Below are 23547 nucleotides of genomic sequence, written 5' to 3'. Positions count from 1 at the left end.
TAGACTACCTTGTGGTCGTTTAGATATTAATTTAGCGAGCTGTTCTATCTGAGTTTCGAGCCCTTAGTTCGATGCTTGTTGATTTTTGAGTGCTGTCTCGGTATTCTAAAAATGAGTTTCTAACACCGAGATGAATTTTGTTAGCATCTCGTCAAGGTTCAGATTTTTCTCTTGTTGGTAGGGTGGTTGTTAGAAGCCTGGAGGTGGTGGTCTCTAATTCCTTTGGCCTCCCCAAGAGAAATTTGGGTAGTTCCTCCAAGCTGCATTGTAAGTATTACTATAATGATTATTTTGAGATGGAGGATTATTACTCATGTAATTTAACTGCTCGTTCTCCATGTTGTGGCCATAGGGTGGGTATTCTGAATTGCTAAATCCACCTCCACTTGCTTCGCACTGCATTACTGGGTGAACCTGTGAAGAACTAAGAAAATCGTCAATTTTTCTATTTTAAAGTTCTACCTGATTAGAGAGTATGGTGACTGAATCGATGTTAAAAACATTGGCTGTTTTCATTGGCTTTATCCTCATGACTTGCCACTGATAATTATTCAGTGACATCTCTTTTATAAATTTATAAGTATCCCCAAGTGTCTTATTATTGATAGTTCCACCAGCAGCTACGTCAATTATCTGTCTAGTCGAAGGATTCAGACCATTGTGAAACATTTGAACCTGTATCCAGAGTGGTAACCCATGGTGAGGGCATCTTTTCAACAGATTCTTGTATCTCTCTCATGCATCGTAGAGTGTTTCTAAATCCATCTACACAAAATAAGAGATATCATTACGTAATTTAGCTATTTTAACCGGCAAAAAATATTTTAATAAAAACTTTTCAGTCATTTGTTCCCAAGTAGTGATTGACCCTCGTGGTAACGAGTTCAACCACTGTTTAGCTTTGTTCCTTAATGAAAAAGGGAATAACCGAAGGCGAATGACATCATCAGAAATGCCATCAATTTTAAAAGAAAATTTGCCAAGTGAACGTTGGGATCCTCGTCCTGCAAACCATCAAACTGAAGAAATTGCTGTATCATTTGAATTGTGTTAGGTTTCAGTTCAAAATTATTTGCAATGACAAAGAGCCTAACTATGCTTGATTCGCCTCATTAAAGAAGGTTTAGCATAATCATACATAGTACGTGGAGCAGGATTCTAATTTGCAGCAATCCCAGGAGGTAGCGGATTTTCCTAGTTTTCAGCCATCTTCTCGATTGTGGTGTGAATATCGTCATCTTGCTCTTCCTCTGTGTATCTTAAGCTTCACCTTATTTCTCTTTGGTTTTTACGAACTGTGTGATCTATCTCACTATCGAAAAGTAATGGTCCTAACGGGTTTCTTCTGCTCATAAACTAGAAAAACCTGTCGGAGGAAAAAAAAAAGTTAGAAAAGTGAAATTAAACTAAAAATAAATTGCAATAAAAGTAAAAATGGATAAAGTAATAAAAATCGAATGTTCCTAATATCTTAGCTCCCCGGCAACGGTGCCAAAAACTTGATACATGATATTCGCGACAGGTTTTAAAAATTTATAATTAATCATTCTTGAAACTAACTATTATCATGATGAAGGCAAGTGTACCTATCGAACAGTAGTATAGCTTTAGCAAGACCGGATTGTTAAACCCAAAGGAACCAAGAGTACTAGTAATTACTTTCTTTTTATTATCTAGCCTAAAAATTAAGGGATTTGTTTATCTAAACTAATTAACTAAACTAAAGGTGCACAGAGAGAAAATTAGGGAAAAGCTTTTTGGAAAACTCGATTGATTAAGACAATACCCAAGGAAAAATCCACCTAGACTTCACTTGTTATTTGACTCTGAATCAAACGATTTATTGATTTGACTTGATCCGTAGAAATTCCTAAGTTATATTTTTATCTCTCTCGAGACTAATAACGTCTAACCTTAGGTTGATTAATTGAAATCTCTTTCTAATTAACACCCTAGTGTTGCATTAACTCGATCTATGGACTCTCTTATTAGGTTTCACCCTAATCTGGCAAATCTTGTCACCCTATCTTTAGGCATGCAATCAACTCCGTTTAATTACGACAAAATTACTTTTAGACAGGGACTTTTTCTCCTCTAAATAAGCGCATTAACTTGAATCAATATCTTGGAATATTAAAACAAGAATTAAGAACAAATAAGTAAGAACAAGTCAAATATTTACCATACAATTCAAATAATAATAATAAGATCCGTCTTAGGTTTCATTCCCCTTAGGTATTTAGGGGGTTTAGTTCATAATTATGAAATAAAACATCTCAAAAGAATAAAGATAACAAAACATAAAGAAAACCCAAAACTCCTGAAGGAAATTGAAGGGAGATCTTCAGTCTTGACGATGAATCTGGCTTTTGAGATGGATCAATCGGCTTTCTTTGAGTAATTCTTTGCCTCCTACTCCGCGTGTCTGCCTAAGTGCCTCCTCAGGTGTTTAAATATACTTTAGAATGTCTAAGAGCCCTCAAAAGTGGCCTTTTCTGAATAGGACTATACTTGGGCTCGACAGGGACACGCCCGTGTGCGATTGCTTCGGACCGTGGTCAAGGCTGCTAAATAGGCATGGGTGTGTGATCTACCCGTGTGAGTCGTGCTTCGATTCTGCGAAATGGACACGGCCGTGTGGCCTACCCATGTAAGGAAGTCCAAGCCGTGTTGATTTCCCATGTTGGCCTATTTTCTTCGTTTTTGGCCCGTTTCTCGCTCTTTTTACTCTCTTATGCTCACTTAAGTATAAAACATGAAATTAAAGGATTAGGAGCATCGAATTCACCAAATCTAAGGAGAAATCATCCATAAATGTGCTAAGCATGGGATTAAAATATGTATAAATTACAGTTTTTTAATAAGATGGGCAAAATCAATAAAGCAAGGCCGAGACGGTTTGAAGAGTAAGCTCACAAAGGAACTAGAAAATCTAATGTTCACAAAGGAACTAGAAAATCTAATGGAAAGCGAGAGGGATGATGGGACAATGGCAAAGCTAATTGATACTGGAATTCGACTCAATATGGAGATTGATAAAGATGAAATGTATTGGGAACAAAGGGCACGGGCTAACTGGATTTAATTAGGGGATAATAATTTAGCCTTTTTTCATAAATATACCTTAGCTCGCAGATGAATTAACACAATTAATAGGCTAAAAATAGACGAAGGAAGGAAAATTTCTGATGAATCAACAATTCATGAGGCCGCTACAAATTACTTCCATAATTTATTTTCGTCTAATGGAGTAGGGAATTTATCCTATCTTTTAACAGGAATTGACACTAATATTTCCTCTTATATAACACAACTTTGTTGGCAACATATACGACAGAAGAGGTCTATTCAGCATTGAAAGGAATGGGGTTCACTAAAGCACCAGGTTATGATGGTTTTCCGGCATTATTCTTTTAGAAGTTCTGGCACATTGTGGGTAAAAATGTTGAAACTATTTGTTTGGGAATTTTGAATGATGGTAAAGATTTTGACTCTTTAAACCTTACGGATATCGTGCTTATTCCAAAAATCCCAAACCCCACAAGCCTTGTCAATTTTAAACCTATTAGTTTATGCACAGTTATATACAAAATTGTGGCCAAACAATTACAAATCGTCTTCAAGAATTTATTGGAAATTGTATTAACAGTGCTCAAAGTGCTTTCGTTCCAAGAAGGTTAACCTCTGACAAGGTGCTGATAGCCTATGAAATTTTACATACGTTACACCAAAAACGTACGAGGAAAAAAATATTCATGGCAGTGAAATTAGACATGAGCAAAGCTTATGATAGAGTTGAATGTGCTTTTTTAAAGGAAATTATGCTTCGAATGGGATTTGTCGAGAAATGGGTGGCATTAGTTATAAGATGTATCTCTACAGTCTCTTATTAGTGACCATTAATGGGAATAGAGGCAATGTTTTCAAACCTACTAGAAGGGTTTGTCAAGGTGACCCACTTAGTCATTTTCTTTTTCTGATATGTAGCGAGGGTCTTTCATCTCTGATTAGGCTGGCTATAAGAGAGGGTTCGTTAAAATGAGTAAAGGCTAGTAGAAGGGATGCGGCGATATCACACCTACTGTTTGTAGATGATTGTATTATGTTTTGTAAAGCTACAAATAGATGAGCAATGATTTTAAAAGATATTTTGAAGGAATACGAACGATGTTCCGGCCAATGTGTGAACTTTAATAAATCGACGATTTTCTTTAGTTCTAATACAACAGAGGGGGACAAAGAAGATATCTTGTATGTAATGGATGTGAGATGCTCAACAAATTTGGAAAAATATTTAGGACTTCCTAATGTGGTAGGAAGACGAAAGAAAGAATCTTTTTAGAATCTCAAGGATAGGGTTAAGCAGAGAATTGGAAAATGTAGCACAAGGCTTCTATCACATGGGGGAAAAGAGGTTTTTATAAAATCTGTGCTTCAAGCAATGCCAACTTATGCTATGACATGCTTTCTTCTACCAAAGTCACTATGTGGGGAATTAGAAAATATTTTCGCTAAATTCTAGTGGCAAAAAGGACAGGGAAAGAAAGGGATTCATTGGTACTAGTGGAAATTTATGTGTCGCCCAAAAGAGGAGGGGGAATGGGCTTTAGAAACATGTCTTAGTTCAACATTTCCCTATTAGCTAAGCAAGGGTGGAAGATTATTAATGCTCAGAATTTTCTTGTTACGCAAGTATTTAAAGCCAAATATTTTCCGAATGATCACTTTTTAAATTCCCGTTTGGGAAATCCAAGCTCTTATATATGGAAAAGTATCTGGGCGGCTAAAGGTATTTTTGCAAAAAAACTATGCTGGAAGGTTGGTACAGGTATTCTCTATTAATGATGATGCTTGTATTCCAGACACAGTAAATTTTAGATTATCTTCTGTGGTTAATTCTATGCATGATTTTAAAGTTAATGAGTTAATTGATAGCAATGAAAGAACTTGGAAATGGGAGCTGATTAATAACACCTTTTCAGAAGAAGACACTTGAAAGATCCTCCGAATCCCCTTGGCATGAGCACCCCTGTAACACCCCTAACCCGTAACCATAGCTGGTATATGTTAAGAGGCATTAACGAACTTGTAACTTAATTCAGAACAATCATATATCCAATAACATCTTGTTTCAGTCAATATTATTCATTCACATTCAATTTGTACTTAAATCAAGCATACAAAGATTTAATCATGCATTCGGGACTAAATAGGTAACCTTTTAAAATTATGGAAACTTAGAAAAAATTCAACATTTCAAATATCACACACCCTTGTAAACAGGCCGTGCGCCTCACACGGCTAGTAGACACGCCCGTGTCTTAAACCATGTGAAAACAGGGTATACATACTGACTTGGTTCACACGGCCAACCACACGCCCGTGTTTCTAACCTGTATGCCCTTCAAAATGGCCACACACCCCCGTTAATCAGGCTGTACCAAAACTGTACGATATATTGACTTATGTAACACGGTGAAGTCACACGCCCGTGTGCTAGGCCGTGTGCCATTTAGGGGGTATACTGACTTGTATCACATGGCCAGTGACACGCCCGTGTGTGAAGCCGTGTGGAGTATACTGAGTTTAATTTCATTTTCACATCAGGGGACACACAGCTATGCAACATGACCGTGTGTTACACACGGCTGAAATACACGCCCGTGTCCCTTCCCGTGTAAATAAAAATAGGCTATTTGCAAAGCCATTTTGCCACCCTATAAACACAAGCATTTACAATCATAATTGACCACATTTTTACAGCTCAATAGGCAGCCAAAATAATCATTTCATTACAAATCATAAGCCATATCAAAATCTACCAATTTTATATCCAAATACCTATTCAACAACATGCATAATCCATTCATTTAACATCAACACATCAAGACTTCACTTGCATAATTTCATTCCATCATTCCTTTCTTAAAAAAAAATCATAATTGAACACTTCAATTCAACTAAAACATAACATCAAAATAAGCCAAATCACATGGCTTACCTATACACAATAATATACCAAAGTCTTAATATCAAGTAGCATAACTAACATCTTTCAAAATAGCCTATACATGCCATATTTACAAATATCCACAAGATAAAAAGTACCAATTGGAAATTGGATAGTGTGATGTGCAACTCAAACTTGCTCAGAACGAGCGAGCAATGAGCCTCTAAAAAAAACATAGAAAAGGAAACAGAGCAACATTAAAAGTGCCAACAATTTGATTAAGTAATACCTAATCACAAGTATACATCACACGTTAGTTATTTTTACAATTTCATGAAACCATCCATTAATACAATACCTTAGTAATACTTATCATACATATAACATTAGTAATACTTATAACCTTTAACTTATTCGTATAAACAGTATTTTGGCCCGTTGAACCTATTTGTACTTCAAAGGATAATCGAGTGAACAATGTCAATAATCTGTCAATTCATCATCATATATGCTATTTTGAGCCAGGATCGGTAAGTTCCTCCTGAGCTGATGAATAGTAAGCTCTATTGAGCTGAAACGGTAAGCTCTATCGAACTGAACAGTAAACTCATACGAGCTGAAACAGTAAGCTTCAATGAGCTAAAAATAGTAAGCTCTTTCGAGCTGATATATTGGTAAGCTCATACGAGCTGCGGTGAGTCCGCAACAAATGCATGAGCTCGACTAAAACGGTAATCTCAGTATCATGTCACTCGTATCCAATGAATTCATACGGTTCAAATAAAGCTCGGTAACATATACATTATATCAATAAAGTATTCATACTACAAGTATTTCAATTATACATATGTATTTCAATAGTTACAAGTACAAAAAAGTTTGATTCTAATTATACAAACTTACCTCGTAACCTCGGATAAAATTATCAACTATTCGTCCACTTTTCGGTTTCCTTAATCTAGTTCTAATATTGCTTATCTTGATCTATGTAATATCAAATTAACTCATTCAAACTTTCATTCAATTCAATTTAGCCTAAAACATTCATTTTGGCTAATTTACAATTTTACCCCTAAACATTTGACTACTTTGCAATTTAGTCCTTAACACATAAAAATGCAAAATTGAACAATTAGGCCATAACCCATGATAGCTGAATTTACTATATATCAAAAGCAACCCAAATATTTCATTATTTCATACTTTTAACCATAAAATTTTACATTTTCTCAATTTAATCATTATTTGACATTTTTGTTAAAAATCACTTTACAAAACTAGTTTAACTTCCATCAAGTTTCCATAATCTATCATTAAACATCAAAGAACTCAAGTATTCAACAATGAAAATTTTCAAAATCATGAAAAAATTCAAAAATTAAAGCACGGGCTAGCTAGAATACGAAGTAACGATCTCAAAAACATAAAAATCATCAGAAACCTAATAAAAATGAACTTACATGCTAGGGATTACTCAAACGAATGCTTTAAACCTTTCAATGGTGTTTTCCTATCCTTAAAATCAGTGGTGAAGAAGATGGACAATAGAAAATAGGTTTTGTTTTATTTAATTAAACATTTAATACTAAATTACCTTAATAACCTTTTTATAAACCATCAAATATCATACAATCCATGGACATAAATGTCCACTAACCTTAATCATGGTCAAATTTCAACATAAGGACTTCTACTTTAATGATTCATAACTATTTAATGCATTTAACAATAGAATTTAACTTTTACACATTACGCGATTTAGTCCTTTTTACCGAATTAAGCATTTAAACGGTAAAATTTCTTAATGAAAATTTCATATAATAATTTTTTCATGCTGTAAACCTTATTAAAATAATAAAATAAATATTTTGACTTCAAATTTATGGTCTTGAAACCACTGTTCTAATTTGACCTAAAGACGGGCTGTTACAACCCCATGATGATTTCCTTATCTAGGGAGGTGAATCTTCGGGTGAATTTTTGGTTCGTAGTGCCTATAAACTATTACAAAGTTCTGATGAAAATCCTAGAGCTTACGCTTTACAAACCATCTTCAGGAAATTTTACAAAAAACTTTGGCTTCTAAATCTACCAACAAAAATCAAGACTACAATCTGGAGATTTTCATGGAATTATTTGCCTACAAAGGTGAACATGCAGCACAGAAAATTAGCAAGCAACACAAGTTGCCCTCGATGTGGAGAAAGAGCTGACATAATCAATCATTTATTTTGTGAATGTCCTGTTATAGTGGAAGTTTGGACAGCATTATCATTTCAGAATATTATCATGGTTCCTAATATGGATTTTGTATAGTGGCTTACCTGGGTGTTTGATCAGTTTACCCCTTGTCATTGTCGCCTTTTCTGCTGTGCATTCTAGGAAATATAGGGAGATCAAAACAAAATAATACATGAGAAGTGAATTAGTACAAGCAAGGAAATAGCAAACTTCATCAACAGCTACAGTGCTGAACTTAATGGTTTTGAAAAAAGAAAATCAGTAAATACAAGGGAGACTAGAAGTTGAAGCCATCCACCTTGTGAGTTCATTAAAATCAACTTCGATGGTGCGTATGATTGGAGTCAAAATCATTCAGCTTCAGGTATTATGGTCCGAAATGAAGAAGGAAAAGTTCTTTTATCTTGCTCAGAAATCCATCAAGGGATTACCTTTGCCTTGGCTGCTGAAGCAATTGCATGCTAGAAAGCAGTCCAAATAGGGATTCAAAAGAAATGGCCGACAATCATCATCGAAGGAGATTCCCTCGCAATAATCAAGAAATGTAAAACCAAGAGTCAAGATCGATCACTGATAGGAGCATATATATATATATGATATTCAACAGAGAATAAATGAATCTAGTAATTTCATGTTCAAACATATATCGAGATCTGTAAATGTCTTTGCTCATATATTCGCAACGGAAACTTTAAAAAGAAAAGAGGAGGTGTACCTAGAAATGAATGTCCCTGAGTATACTGAAAATCAAAAGAAGATTGACGGGGTGCGTGAACCAAATTAAGAAATGTTTCAGAGATGAAGGTAAAAAGAGAGGAAAGCTTCAAAGAAAAGATAAGTTTTTGAAAGAAAAGGTTTTCCTGACTATTGAAATCATCAAACAAGAATAGAGAAATGATGGACAGATGATACGACAGATTTCAACGATTCTGATTAGGCATTTGTTCAACACATTAATTGCCGTTCTAGACTTTTCTGCTGTAATATCTAGATTTTTTTTGTTCTATTATTTGGGCCATTTGCAATTTTTTGGGCCGTTTTTTTAGGTAATTATCTTTCTGCTTCTTTTGGTCTTGTTATGTATTTTTCTTTTGTCTTATTAATACAAGCCCAGTCTGAAATTAAATCAAAAAAAATTATAAAGTTATATTATAAATCTTAAAATATTTTATTATAAAAATAAATTGTGTATTTTATAAAGTTATAATAAAAATTATATCAATTAATTATTCAAAAATTTTAAAATTTAGCGTCATATATTATAAAAAAAAGTTTATGTATTATAAAAGCGTTATAAAAATATTATTTATAAAAAAAAATGAAAAAAATACGAATATAACTTATGAAAATAAGTTTGTGTTTATGGAAGATATATTTTGTTAAGGCCTAACCTGATCAACAAATTCTCCAAATGAGATGCAGATGCTTATCCATTTTCATCTCCTTTTAGTCCCGCTGATTTTCCTTTAAAATATGAATTTATCTTATTATAACGTGTTTATGTATGTTTTGTTCATGTATCTAGATTTGTTTTTATTCACTTGTGTCACAAGTGAAGTTTATTTATGGAGATGAATATTTTGTCTTGAAAACTATCAATTTGCCTTGAATATGTATATATGTCTCGTTCATGTATTTTTGTCGTTGGGGTGTTGGTGTTGCTTTTGAAGATCCACAGGTGATGGTGTTCGACGACGAAGGGTGTAATCCCATTAGTCCTTACCTAGTGCCTATCATGGTTGGTCTATCAAAGGTGTGACTCAATCTTTGCTCCTTTGTTGCTTAGATATCTCATCGCCGCCACTACGATTTTAATGTTTTTTGTGAGTTCCAATAGTTGGCTTCATCTGAAGGCGCCTTTCTCCAGCCAGTTTCAGCAGCCATCTTGCTTTACCTTAGTCCTCTCTCTTCCTCCTTTGTGGCGATAATGGTGTTTAGGTCATTAGGGTTTTTAAGTGGATTTGTTGGCCTTTTTTTGAAACTGACCCAAAAGAATTGATTAATTACAAAAATAACTCAAGTGCAAAATCTTGTATGAGAATGACATGTTTTCTACAGTGCACACTGGTGTCACCATCCCCATTGGCAACACCACCCCTAATAATGACCCAATGATTGGTCATTTTAAAAATATAAATTTATTTTGTTTGATTTTTGCTATTAGCGACACTAATATGTATTTTTCTACATACCCGTTAAAAATACGAGTATTTTAGGAGAAAAAGAAAAATATATATTTTTAATGGGTGTTGTCATTCTCATTGGCGGCATCGAATAAATTTTTTTAAAAAAATTGGTGTTGTCGTTCTCCTTGGCAGCACCTGTGTCAAAAAATTTGAATTTTTTTGTCCCGCCAGGCTATGTGGTGGCACGAAAAGACTATATACTCGTACCCAGTGGAAGATCAGCGCATGTTGAAGTAATTTTTTTTTTTTTTTTTGTTTTTGTTGAGGAGATGAAGGAAAAGGAGAAATTTTTGGTATTAATTGTAAGGGAAATAATAGGAAAAAAAATTAAGTGTTGAGAAAATGAGGAGAGGAGATATTTTTTTGTTTTTGTGTTTATGTTTTTGTTTTAGTTAGAAATTTTGATAGTTTGAAGGTATGTTTTATTTAATGGTGATCCAGTAGAGCTCGAACACCGACAAATTTCATTTTTCGTTTGGAGAGTGCATAATCACCTGCAAATTTTATTTCTGAATTGAGAGTAATGAGAAATTTTTTGCAATGATTATGCGATCACGGGTTCAAATTGGTTATACTATCAAGGGAAACTTTATGGGAGGAGGTGTTGATTATGGTGGGCACAAGTTGATGGTTGTCTTCGTGTGACAACGATTCTATTTATTAAGCTGGTGCATTAGATGAAGGTTGACCGAACCTTGTCTCACTAAAAGTACCATTGGGTCAAGAGATTCCTACCAGACTCAAATCAAGCAAATTTGAATATCACGGGATTTTCAATAGACCTAATTCAAGCAAAAGATGATGAAATATGAGAAAATACTTATTAAATTACATTAGTAACTATGTAATGTGATTATTTCAATTGTAATTAATATTATTGTAATAAAAGTTAAGATGATAGTGGAGATAATCAAGTTTTTGATCCATTATTAATGTAAGTATAAGTATGATAAATAAAAGAAAAGTTTTTTAGTTCACTAGAAAAAGAATTATAGTTCTTAACTGTAACGCCCCAATTTTCGGGAATTCTGTGAATGTTGGCATAGGTTTAATTATGTTAGTGGGCCTCTAGAAGGCCCAAGCTTAAGATAGAACCCGACAATTTTAGTTAATTTTTGTTCCATAAGAAAAAGGGGGTGAAATTATGAAATAGGACCTATGTGAAAATGTTTGAAAATGCTATAGGCTAAATTGAAGTGGCCAAATAAATAGGAGTGCAAAATAGGAGGATTTGCATGATAAACCTCCCATTTTACATGAAGTGGCCAGCCATCATGTTGTTGTAGACAATGTGAGCACTTGATATCCATAATTCATGTTACAAATTGATAATGTGTTAGGTAAATGTTCCATGATAATGGATTAGGTAAATATTCCATGATAATGAGTTAGGTAAATGTTCCATGATAATGGTTTAGGTAAATGTTCCATGATGGGCATTTCATGTCTTTTGTATTAAAGAATTAAATGGATGAAATATGAAATTTTATTAAAAGAAAAAGGGGTGAAAAGAACAAAGTTTTGTCCATCTTTGTTCATCATAGCCGAAAGTTAGAGAAGAGAAAGGAGAGGAGAAAGCTCTTGAATGTTCGGTCACTTGGGGAAGAAAATTGAAAGTAAGTTCATGGTAGTTTGCTTCTATCTCGATGTTCATGAGTTTTTCTTGATTCTACCTTAACTCTTGAAGCATATTTTGGTTTTTAGTTGTGTTGTGAGCATTTAGTCATGAATTAAAATGAAGGAAATGGTTGTTGTTTCATGTTCTTTTGATGAAAAATGGAAGATGGATGAAGTTGAGCCAAACAAATGAGCATGCATGTGCCTTAGATGTTAAGGGGAAAAATCGGCTAACATGTTGTGCTTTAAAATGATGAAATGGAGATTATACTTAAGTAAAATCATAGATATGTGATGATTGATTGGTGATATACATGTTTAAATAACAAGCATGCAAGTTAGGTGTGAAAGAGTGATTTGGTAATAAATCTGCTTGGGACAGCAGCAGTAACGTGACTTTGGAAAATCACCATAAATTGTGGGAGATGAGTTAGAAGCTGCATAAATTATTTAATTAAAGCTTAATGAGTCTAGTTTCAAATAGAATAAACGAGAACATATTTTGAATTCTGTACAATGACAAATTTGATTCGTAATGAAGAGTGGTCAGATTAGTCAAATAGTGAAACATGGGAAACTTTAAGAAAAATCTGGTATTGATTGGCCATACCAAAAATTCTGAAAATTTTATGGATAGAAGATATATGAGTCTATTTTCAGGGAAAATTAACGGCACTTGATTTGGAGTTTTTTAGCTCCAGTTATAAATAATTTAGTGACTGTTGCTCAGGAAGACAGCTTGCAGTGAAATTATGATTATATGGTAAACATTGACAAAAATTTGTTAATGAGTTGCTTATTGTTTTCTTATAAGCTTACTATGATCTGTAGGTGTGGTTAGCCGAATATTGTAAAGGGTTAATACGTAGTTCGTATTTGAATAGTTAGATTAACGTGTTAGTAATCCAATTGTAGGCGGTTCATGTGTGGATCTCACAAGATATCGTCAAAATGTGTGTGTAACGACACCTCTCATAGACTAGATTGGCAAAAGTCGAAAAGCCGAAATGCCGAAAAGTCGGTATTTTGAGAATTTGCGAGTGTGCGAATGCTCGTAAGATAGTTGGGTTTGTATATTTGGTAATCTAAAGTAATAAACTGCAGTATGCGCGATTTCGTACATTTTGATAATTTGGGCTTAATGGGCCAAAGATCGAGTTCATGGGCCAACGGCCCAATTCGTAAATATCTTGTGATAAGTGTTCTGATAGTACGTAAATAGTTAAGATATGCATGAAAACCCTAAAAGCAGCTAAATTACTATAATACCCCTATGTATGCAAAATTACCGTTATATCCCTAGGGTTAATTTTGACTGAAAAGCATGACGATCTGATTCTGTATGATGTATGCCATGATTATATATCTGTTGCATGGGGACATGGGTTATATTATGGAGGAAGTGTCCTGGTGGCTATGCCACAATTATCTGATATGGTGGCTCTGCCACATATATCTGTTCTGGTAGCTATGCCACGATTATCTGATCTGGTGGCTCGCCACATATATCTGCTTCCGTGGCTCGCCACAATATCAGATCTGGTGACTTCGTCACAATATCCGCATTCTCGCTGCGATTTACGTGGTGTGTAGCGGTTGGGTGGGTCGAGTAGTCTCCCACATGGTGTAAGGCTGATGCGGGGTGTTATGGATGAAACGGGTTGGGTTTCGCATAAACATGTAATATCTGCTCGCTCATTATGGGCCTATGGGCTTTATTCTCAATTTCGCTCGGGCTAAGGCCAACTTATTCATTTACGTGGGTTGAGCTAATTTAGACTATGGTTGGGTTATTTTACACATGAGTTTCCCAAACTCACCCCTTTATTTTCGTCCCACGCAGTAATCCCCAACCATAGTGGGCTTGGAGTCATGAGGGAATTGAGTGGCCACCCGCTCGAAAGTTTGATTTTCTTCCGTGAACTGGACATCCTTTTTTACATTTGAAGTTTTGGGTTTTAAATATAATAAGGCGCTTAATTATTTTTGATGGTTTTAATATGTATTACTAAGATAGGTATTACTTATTTTAACTGTTGAAATTTGATAACTTTAGGGCGCATTTTCAAAAAAAACAACAACAATTGATTTCAAAATAACACGACAACAAGCAAAGCTTCCGTAATGAAAGTATTTTCCAAAATTAATCACTTTTCCTAAAAATGACATAATCAAATTGGTTTCCTAGAAATATCCATGACGTTAAGGTGTGGCAATGGCGGTATGCATGTTCAGGATTGGATCCGAAGGAGCTTGGTACTTAAGCATCAGATGGACTCACCACCTCTTTTCCGGTTTCCTACCGGTGCATGACTTCCATTCACTTTAACCTATAATGAAATCATCTTTTAAAACACTCAGTAAGTTTTCTTTCTGGATCGAAAATGTTTTGAATGCTTCGATGTGGCATGTCGGATCCGGTCATAACGTCTGGACCGGGTAAGGGGTGTTACATTAACCTTTAAAAATTAATTCATATTCAACCCGATATAAGATCGAGAAGAACAAAACAAACCAAGAAAAAAATGAGGAAAGAAATGTTAGAAAAATCCTGGTTTGAAAGCAGTTTTCTTGCACAATGAAAAATTGAAATTTTGAAAATCAACCTTATTTGTGATATTTATAGCAATAAACTTTAACCAAATTCTTACTTGTGTTTTCAGCTTAGCATACGTTCATTGTTCCTAGCTTTCAACCAAACGATCTTCTCCTCTATTCTAGTACCATAAACTACTTCAAGTGTGGGCTTGAACCAATTGAACCGAAACGTAAAATTAGAAAAAAAAAATTCCTTTTAAGGTGAAACTGAAAATTCTCTCTTTTTAATAGAAACCGATGGAATTATTATTCAGGAAAAAATATATGTAATAGTTGAGAATAAATTTTCTGTATTTTTTGGTAGAATAACAATATCTCAAAGTTGTCTCAATAGATTTATCAGTGATATCTATTTATAGGAAGAGAAAGTAGAACCCGTGTTGAGTCGTAATGGTTTATTTCAAATAGAAAAACATCCTACTTAGAATAGGACTAGGGTGGAAGGCACACCCTAGTTTTCCTACTAAGGTTTTCACACCCTTCATGTCCATGAGGAGTTTTTGTGCCTCTCTCACATCGGATCCAATTACGAGTACTTCCTAGGCCTTTTTGACCCAGTACTCTGTAATGTGATCTATCTCTATTCAGTTTTTATATCTCACAAAATAAACTTTAATATTTATATATAGAACAATTTTCTTATTCCTATTTTACCCCTGACAAAATTTCGACGATTAAGGGTAAAATTTTAATGATTGCCCCTGGTAAAATTTTGAGAAAATATATTCATTGTTCATAACTCAACATGCCCACTATGACTAAATGATTTATTTTCATTTTCGGCCTTGAACATAGGCTAAAAACATAAACTCCTTCTTCCGATATTTTTTAAGTAATCCATATAGGATTGCAAATAAATCATTTTTATTTCCATTTCCATTTTTGGACCTACATTCATTTCCAAATGATTCAACTACTTTATTTTGAACAAAACCATAATCATTTCTGAATATTTCTCATTTCTCTTTTCCTATTCATTTCATTCATTTCTATTGAAACACATAATTCATTTCTGGTTTTAATGAGCTAGCGAAGGGACCAATTGAGCATATGTAGTTGAGGCTAAAATAATTTATGATTAAGTTCTGGCTTTTCGCCTATTAATTATAAACTCATTTAGTCATTAAGTTATTCCATTATAGTATTGTGACTGAGCTCTCCCCAATGACATACCATTACGAAAGAAATTACTTAGTGATCATCTAATTATCTTGTCATAAATGTGTTACCTTCATAAGATATCCTTGATCTCTTTGGGATAATATTCGTTCTTCTAATATGATCTTATTTTATCTATTGGTAACCATTACATCTTCCTTCATGAAAAGTCAATCACTATCAAATAGTGGTCAAGTCATCCATCACAAAGATAGAGGACTCGTTGCTATGTTTACTTTTCATCAACCATGTAATGCCAATGAGAGGATATCATTTATCCATATTTTAGGCTATGAATTCCACTATTGTGAATGACGCTACATACTATAGAAGCTGTACACTCATAACATTTATACATTAGGTATACATACCCATATCAGCTTTCTAGTTGCTTAAACAAAGTGCTGGTCACGCTTGCCAGCATATAGCAATGAGCTCTTCCCAACATTTTCTAGCATCATCATGCATTCGAAATTTAAACTAAAATGACACTAAAGAATACAAGTAATCTAAGCAGAAAATTTTAAAGCACAAAAGCATAGGCGTCTCCCCTATCTCAATAATTACCTGAAATTCAACTCAACAAGAATGAACACCCTCACTAAAGTTCACTCAAAACACGCAAAGTGTTTAAGGCTCAATTAATGTGTGTAATGACCCTATAGCCAGGGGTGTTGAAAAGTGTATTCGTGGGACTCCGTTCTTGTAAATCAGACTTGTAAATATTTACGAAGTTAGTTGTGTAGTTAATTAGATTTCGATTAAGTGAATTTGCATGAATTAAGAGTTATTATAGTATAAGGACTAAATCACGCATAGGGTAAAAGTTGAATTATAAATTAAAAATTAATTAAAGAGACTAAAGAAGGAATTATGCCTTATTTCATTAAGTGGACGTCATTAATGGTTCATATTGTTTATTTTATATATTATGTCTATTATATATATAATATACATATAATTATATTAAGTTAATTTTAATATATAATATGATAAATAAAAATTAAAGTATAATAAAATGAAATAATAAGAGAAAGTGGATGCATGCAATTAAAAAGAAAGAAAGAAAAACAAAGAGAGAAGAGGGAGAAGAGGTTGGGGCAACCTAAGGGCTTTAAGGTTCAAAATTAAAATTGGTTAGTCAATTTAGTTCATTTTCCTGTAATTTTTATATTTTTGGAATCCCAGTGTTTAGTACTACCCAACCCATGTTGAAATTTTAGCATTGATTAAGATTTTAAACGCTGTTAATGTAGAATAGTTTTAGTATTAGACATTAAATTGATATATTTTTAAGTTAGAAATGGAAAATGATTAAATTGTAGAAAAATTATAAATTTTAAGTAATAGGGACTAAATTGTGAAAATTTTAAAATTTAAGGGTTTAATTTAAAATAGGAGTTAAATTTAGTTTAAAGTGAAATTAGTATGGAAAATATAGAGTTAATTGTGAAGAATAAAAATTAGTCTCGGTTTCAGGACTAAATTGAAATTTAAGCAAATATTGAGTAAAAAATGAAATATTCAATGTGAAATTGAATTGTGTTGTATTGATATATTTTAATTGTTTTAATTTTGTAGCTAATGGCGTACCGAAATTCTCAATTAAAAAGGGGAAGGATAAAATCAACGTCGAATAGCTCGGAATTCACGGTTTATATTTCTATAAATTTGAACCTAGTTTTTAATTGTTCTATTCTGGTTTAATGCATATAGTAAGTGGTTAAGGTGAGTATTTGGCACATTGATAGTGAATTGAAATTATAGTTGATTGATTGAAATGGATTGAATTGGTATATACATTATGAATGTATAGATTATTTAATATATGTGTAAATGTAATAATGTGCAAATATGATAATTGGATATTGGTTGTATCTGAAAAGTGAAATGAAACCCTATTAACTGTATCGGGCTGAGTCAGATATAGATGGCATGCCATAGGATAGGAAGAGTTTAGGGATTTCTTCGACTTCGAGTCGATGAGGCACTGGTGCCAATTTGCTTCGGTTTATTTGATGAGACACTAGGTGTCAATTTATATAGCGATAGGCGCAGGTATTACTTCAGATTTATCCGATGAGGCACTGGGTGCCAAACTAGTATGTTGGTTGTATCCGTTTATTTGTCTGAGTCCGAGTCATGTTAATAGGGGTAATTAAATAAAAAAGTTCTATATCGATATTGAAATGGCAAAATATATGAATTGGAAATGGAAAAGTGGATTGATATATGAAAGATGAAAATGTTGTGATCATAAAAGAGATACATGAGTAATGTACTCATGGCTTGAATATAGTTGGTTTATGCCATTGTTAAAATGAATTGTTGAATGATATATGAAAAGCTATTTTTATAGTAAGTGATATTAATTGAGTTATATGTTAAACCAACTAATGGAAGAATATTTGTGAAGTTGAGCAAATCATGAAATAATGTGGTATTATGCATGAAATTGAGATGGTGATAAATTACAATTGCTTGTTAGATAGTAATGTGATTATACAATTCAAATTGAGCATTCATGTATCTTTATGTCTTTAAAAGTTCAGATTATAGAAATATCACTGGATTTTGTTCAGTGTACGATTTTGTTTTCCATGCGCAGGTTAGATACTTTTCTTTTAATCTCCGGCTTAGCATCCAACAATGATCCCGATCTCAAATGTGGTGATGTTTACCTTTTGTGATGGCATGTACCTAGGATGTCTTAAATTGATAGTTATTTTGTGAATGGTTTGTTATAGAGTTATAAGTATAATGTTGGTTTGGTATATATAAACATATGTTTGTATTTGAAGCCATAATTTGGCATGTTGTTTTGAACCAAGGCTTGTTAGGTGTATGTGAATTTATTATTGATGTTTAGGTGGTTATACATTAGGCTAAATTGAGTGATTTTGGTATGTTTTAAACTTTGATTTGAATGATGTATTGTTGAAAGGTTTTGCTAATATAACTTGTGGTACCAATGATGGTACATTGGTTAGGCACCTAGGATGATTGTTTTGGCATGTTTTGAGTATGTTTGATCGTGTTTTGACTAGGTTAAACGAACGGTTTTTGAGTTGCTTAATACCCAAACAAGTAGGAAATGGTAAACTTGTTATTTAAGGTACAATTTAGGTCCACACGGGCGTGTGACTTGGCTATGTGAGACACACGGCTAGACACACGGGCATGTGAGGCCATTTCAAGAGTTACACGGCCTAACACATGGGCTTGTGGCTTGGCCATGTGATCCAAGTTAAAGAGTTACATGGGCACGGAAACAGGCTGGGACACGGTAGTGTGCATCAGTCGTGTGACACCTGCAGTTGAATTTTTCTAACTTTTTCCTTAAATTTTACGGACACGGGCTGGGACACGGCTGTGTGTATCAGCCGTGTGACCCCTGCAGTTGAATTTTTCTAACTTTTTCCTTAAAATTTCAAATGTTCCTGATTTAGTCCCAAATCGTTTCTAAACTGATTCTAAGGCCCCAAAGGCTTGAATAAGGGATGATATGCATACTTAATGATGAATTATGTTGTGATTATTGAAATGTTTTGAAATGAATAATTTAGGTAACGTTTATTCGCTAATGCTCTGAAACCCTATTCCTGCGACGAATACGGGTTAGGGGTGTTACAATGTGCACTCAACAGTCGAACAAAAAATGTTATTACCATAGGCTTGCTTGAAAATAAAATCTCCACCACTATATAACGAGATGACACACCAATTAAGAGGTCTTTATAAGGTTGTAATGAGGCTTAGGTTAAGGGTACGGAAAAAATTAGAAGAGTTGGTTATAATCGAGAATCGAGTTGATAAGTTACCAAACTAAAAAAATCAGTTGTTGAATTAAAAAGAATTTTTGACAACAAGAAATAAAGAGAGGAAATGAGCTTTTACACAAAATATGAGATTAACGATTCAAACTCAATCAATTTTCTTTTTCTTTTTCATTTTCATTTTCCTTTTTTTTTAAGAACAAATAGAAAATTCAACAATGCAAATGATGAAACATAGTTAGGTGACTAACCAAATTGAATCTCGACAAAAAGGGAGTAGAAAAACTAATACAACATTAGTGTGATTTACGGGTTAACATGAATGGTTATTAAGAAAAAAAATGTGTTAGGATCAACGGGGTTTACTAGGGGTTAATACAACAAGTAAGCTGTGTAAAAGTTAAGCGGGTTAAACCCTAAATGTCTCTATCATCTCAGTATATCAAATCAACAATGTGGTCTCAACATGTATAACCGAAGCAAATTCTAGAATAACAAATCAAATTGACATACTCACAATCAAAAATAAAATTAACATGAAATAGTAAATGCTCTATAGGATCAAGAGCTCACAAAAAATTATGGTTTTGATGTTAAACTTGTAAAATTAAAATTTCAATATAACACTTCAGTTTAGGGAGACAATCTAAAATAACAATTTCTAAAAAATGACTTATCATGCTTGACTCTCTCGTGTTTAAAATATAAATCACACAAAGCACAAAAAATCTACAAATTAAACCCAAACAGAATCAATAAAAACTCCAAATTTGGAAAAATTAACTGTAATGGTATGTGTGATAAAATTACTTAAACACCAACAACAATTCAAGGACTATATCGCGTAAATATATAAAACCCTCCTCACACATAAGATGTACATTTCCCTTAATGTACAAATAAATATAAACACATTAAGTGAAATATCATAAGAGATGGAGAGAATCGAAACTGTCTTGAATTTGGATGATTTTTTTGAAATGGAGAAATCCAGAATTGTAGGTGAGCCTAAAAGTATATGGTTCCAAACACACTAATAAGAAGATAGACAAACAATAAAATAAGATAAAGAGATAAAAAAAATTGAGAAACAGTCGATAAAACAATAACAATAAAGTGCATAATAAAATAAAATAAAAACATATAAGTCTGAAAAATAAAATAAATAAAAATAAAGATAGTTCGGGGGACTTTTGGGTGTGTAACGACAATGAAGAGAAAGCAACTGTTAGGGTTTAGGTTCGGTGAAATAGGGCAGGAAGGAAACAAAAGAAAAAAAAATAGTTTTAGAAGAGGGTACACGACCATGTGCTAGACCATGTATGCTACACGGTTGTGTGGCCAGGCCGTGTATCTTTCTGAGCCTGTGTGGCCTATTTGGAACTTTAAAAAATTACTCCAGTGTTCACACAGCTTGGGACACGCATGTGTTTCTAGGTCGTGTATACCACATGGTCATGTCTCTAGGCCATGTAGATTTACTAAGATCGTGTGGAGGTATTGTGCACTTCTCCCATGGCCGCGTATAAGTGTGTGTGGCTCACCTGGTCGTGTCACTAGGCCATGTGAATCTACTCAAACTGTATGTATCACAAAAAAAGATTTACCAATTCGCTCTAGTATTCACACGGTCCATGACACAGCCCATGTGTCTAGGCCATGTGTTCTACCTCAGCTGGTATGGACCACTTTTTTTAAAAAAAAAATTCAAGTAATAAAAGTTAAATGTACTAAGAATGCAACATAATTAAAGGAAAATAAAATAACAATAAAATAAAAAACTCGGGTTGCCTCCCGAGAAGCGCTTATTTAAATCTAAACTCGACTTCACTTTTTAAGCTTTCGATTAAGTCAGATTTTGAAATTAGAGCTGCTCCCTCTCGTTATCAATATCATCGCCAAAATAAAGTTTGAGACAATGACTGTTTACCTTAAATGTGTCATAATTAGGGTGTGTTACCTCAATGGTTTTGTATGAGAATACGTTTTGTACCACAAATGGATTCAACCATCTTGACTTAAGCTCTTCATGAAACATCAGTAGATCTAAATTGTTTAGCAGCACTTTGTCTCCATCTTTGAATTGGTTTGTCCTCTTTGAATGAACACCATGGCATCATTTTGTTACTTCTTTGAATGTTCTCGATTTCTCATAAGCTTTTGGTCGCCATTCATCTAATTCATCAAGTTGAACCATTCATTCTCCACTCATCCTTTGATTTTTATCACCTTGAAAAACATATAGTTTTAACATGTATTCGTGAATGATTTCCTGCAAAGAGTGTTGAGCTGCATGATTACTACAAAATAACTAGTGTCATCTCACTCACTAAAAACTTTCACAACGTACGTGCATAAAGAGTAGCCTCTTTATCACCTACCCACAGCACAAGTTCATTATTACCCACATCAATATTAGTTCTAGCAGTGGTTAAAAAGGGTCGACTTAAAATCATAGGTACCTCAACATCCTCATCCATGTCCAATATAACGAAATCAACAAGGAATATGAATTTATCAACTTTAACAAGTACATCCTCAATAATACCCCTAGAATATTTAGTTGATCTGTCAACTAATTGAATACTCATCCTAGTGGGTTTTGTTAGCTCGATAGAACAAACCGAAAATGCCAAGAGGGGGGTGAATTGGCCTTTTAAGTAATGGTTGAAGTAAAGCTCAATTATAATAAAATATACTTGAGAAAAAGAATAGAAATAAAGCTCACAAGTGTATGTAAGAAGAATATGAAAGTATTAAGCTTTAAGGTTGTTTGATTGATAATTTTTTCTTGAAAGTTCTTTCTTGTTATTGTAGGTCTTTTGAGGATGGTATTTATATCCCCTAATAGATTTCCAATCGTTATGGTTGTTGGTGTAATGAATATGGTCTTTGGGGATGTAAAACTAGAGCATTTAATTCACCTACAACTGCGAGTATCAATACCAAATAAAATGGTATCGATTTGTTTTTTTGTAATAAATGCTAATTCAGTGACTGTTGGGATTTATTAATTGATACCAAAAATATTTTATTGGTACTTCTAGAAAAAGATATTATAACACCCCCACCCATATTCGTCGCCGGAATAGGGTACGAGGCTTTACTGGAGTTTATTGAATTAATTTTTCTGTTATTACGAGTTAAATACTATTCATTTATCGAAACATGTTATGACGTCCCTTAGATGGGCCTTTGAAACCCAAAACATACATCGGGACCAAATCGAGATTAAATCAAAACCATAGGAAATTTTTTCGCAAAACCCCAAATTTTTTGACTCAATATAACCCCTTTATAGATATCTAACCTTCCCTGCAATTTTAAACCTAGACCAATTCAAATCAACCAATCCAATTCAACATATTTTCAAGATAGATTAATGCATATCCATAAGATAACTTCATCACATACCAAAACCAGGATTTGTTAGGCATACCAATGGCTAACTTTACATTCATTTCACATTAACATTTAATTTATTAACTTATACATGCCATTGATTTCCAAAATAAAGTTTCTTGATATACCAAAATGTTGAGGTTGATAGTGTGATGTGTCTCCAACTGAATCTGACCTCCGAGCTCTTAATACTACAAAATAGGGAAAAAAGAAACAGGGTAAGTACGTTGTGCTTAGTAAGCTCATGTAACAAGAATTATACTTACCTAATATTTTCAATACAATACAATAAATATTCATACATCCATTCAATTTACCATTTACTTATCACACACAAACTCAACCAAAACATTAATCAAATAGCATCATATGAGTTCAATACAAAGATTAATGATTGATGAGCTCATCAATTCCATGTTTTCTATTACCCTTATTATTTCCCATATTTATCCCATTGAATTTCTCGAAATTTTGATTGATTTTCAGAGGTACACTTTTAGTGTACAATTCTGGGTCCGTCAATTCATATTCATGTGCGCATATTTCCATTTTAGAGAGCACACTCCCGCGAACCTCATTCTTACAGCGGGATTACCAGTCCAGGTTAAATCCCCTGTAA

At 33.6% G+C, this 23547-nt stretch overlaps 1 long non-coding RNA gene and 1 other non-coding gene across 3 annotated transcripts; one reads left to right on the top strand and one right to left on the bottom strand.

Annotated features, from left to right (window-relative positions):
- The first annotated feature begins 691 nt into the window (after positions 1 to 691).
- LOC128286225 (small nucleolar RNA R71) lies at positions 692 to 798 on the top strand. Its single transcript, XR_008276769.1, has one exon. It is a non-coding gene; the product is annotated as a small nucleolar RNA R71 (small nucleolar RNA).
- A 6995-nt stretch (positions 799 to 7793) lies between these two features.
- Positions 7794 to 9175, bottom strand: LOC108479594 (uncharacterized). 2 transcript variants are annotated; one of them, XR_008276298.1, is made up of 4 exons: positions 8907 to 9174; positions 8490 to 8716; positions 8275 to 8328; positions 7794 to 8192 (listed from the first exon to the last, which is right to left on the bottom strand). It is a non-coding gene; the product is annotated as an uncharacterized LOC108479594 (long non-coding RNA). The 2 variants fall into 2 exon arrangements; XR_001870480.2 differs by having other exon boundaries at positions 8490 to 9175.
- Positions 9176 to 23547: the final 14372 nt, after the last annotated feature.

This window comes from Gossypium arboreum, chromosome 12 (assembly GCF_025698485.1).
Source record: "Gossypium arboreum isolate Shixiya-1 chromosome 12, ASM2569848v2, whole genome shotgun sequence".
NCBI classification, from domain to species: domain Eukaryota; kingdom Viridiplantae; phylum Streptophyta; class Magnoliopsida; order Malvales; family Malvaceae; genus Gossypium; species Gossypium arboreum.
The sequence above is the reverse complement of the archived record's forward strand: the minus strand, read 5'-3'. Positions and strand labels throughout refer to the sequence as shown.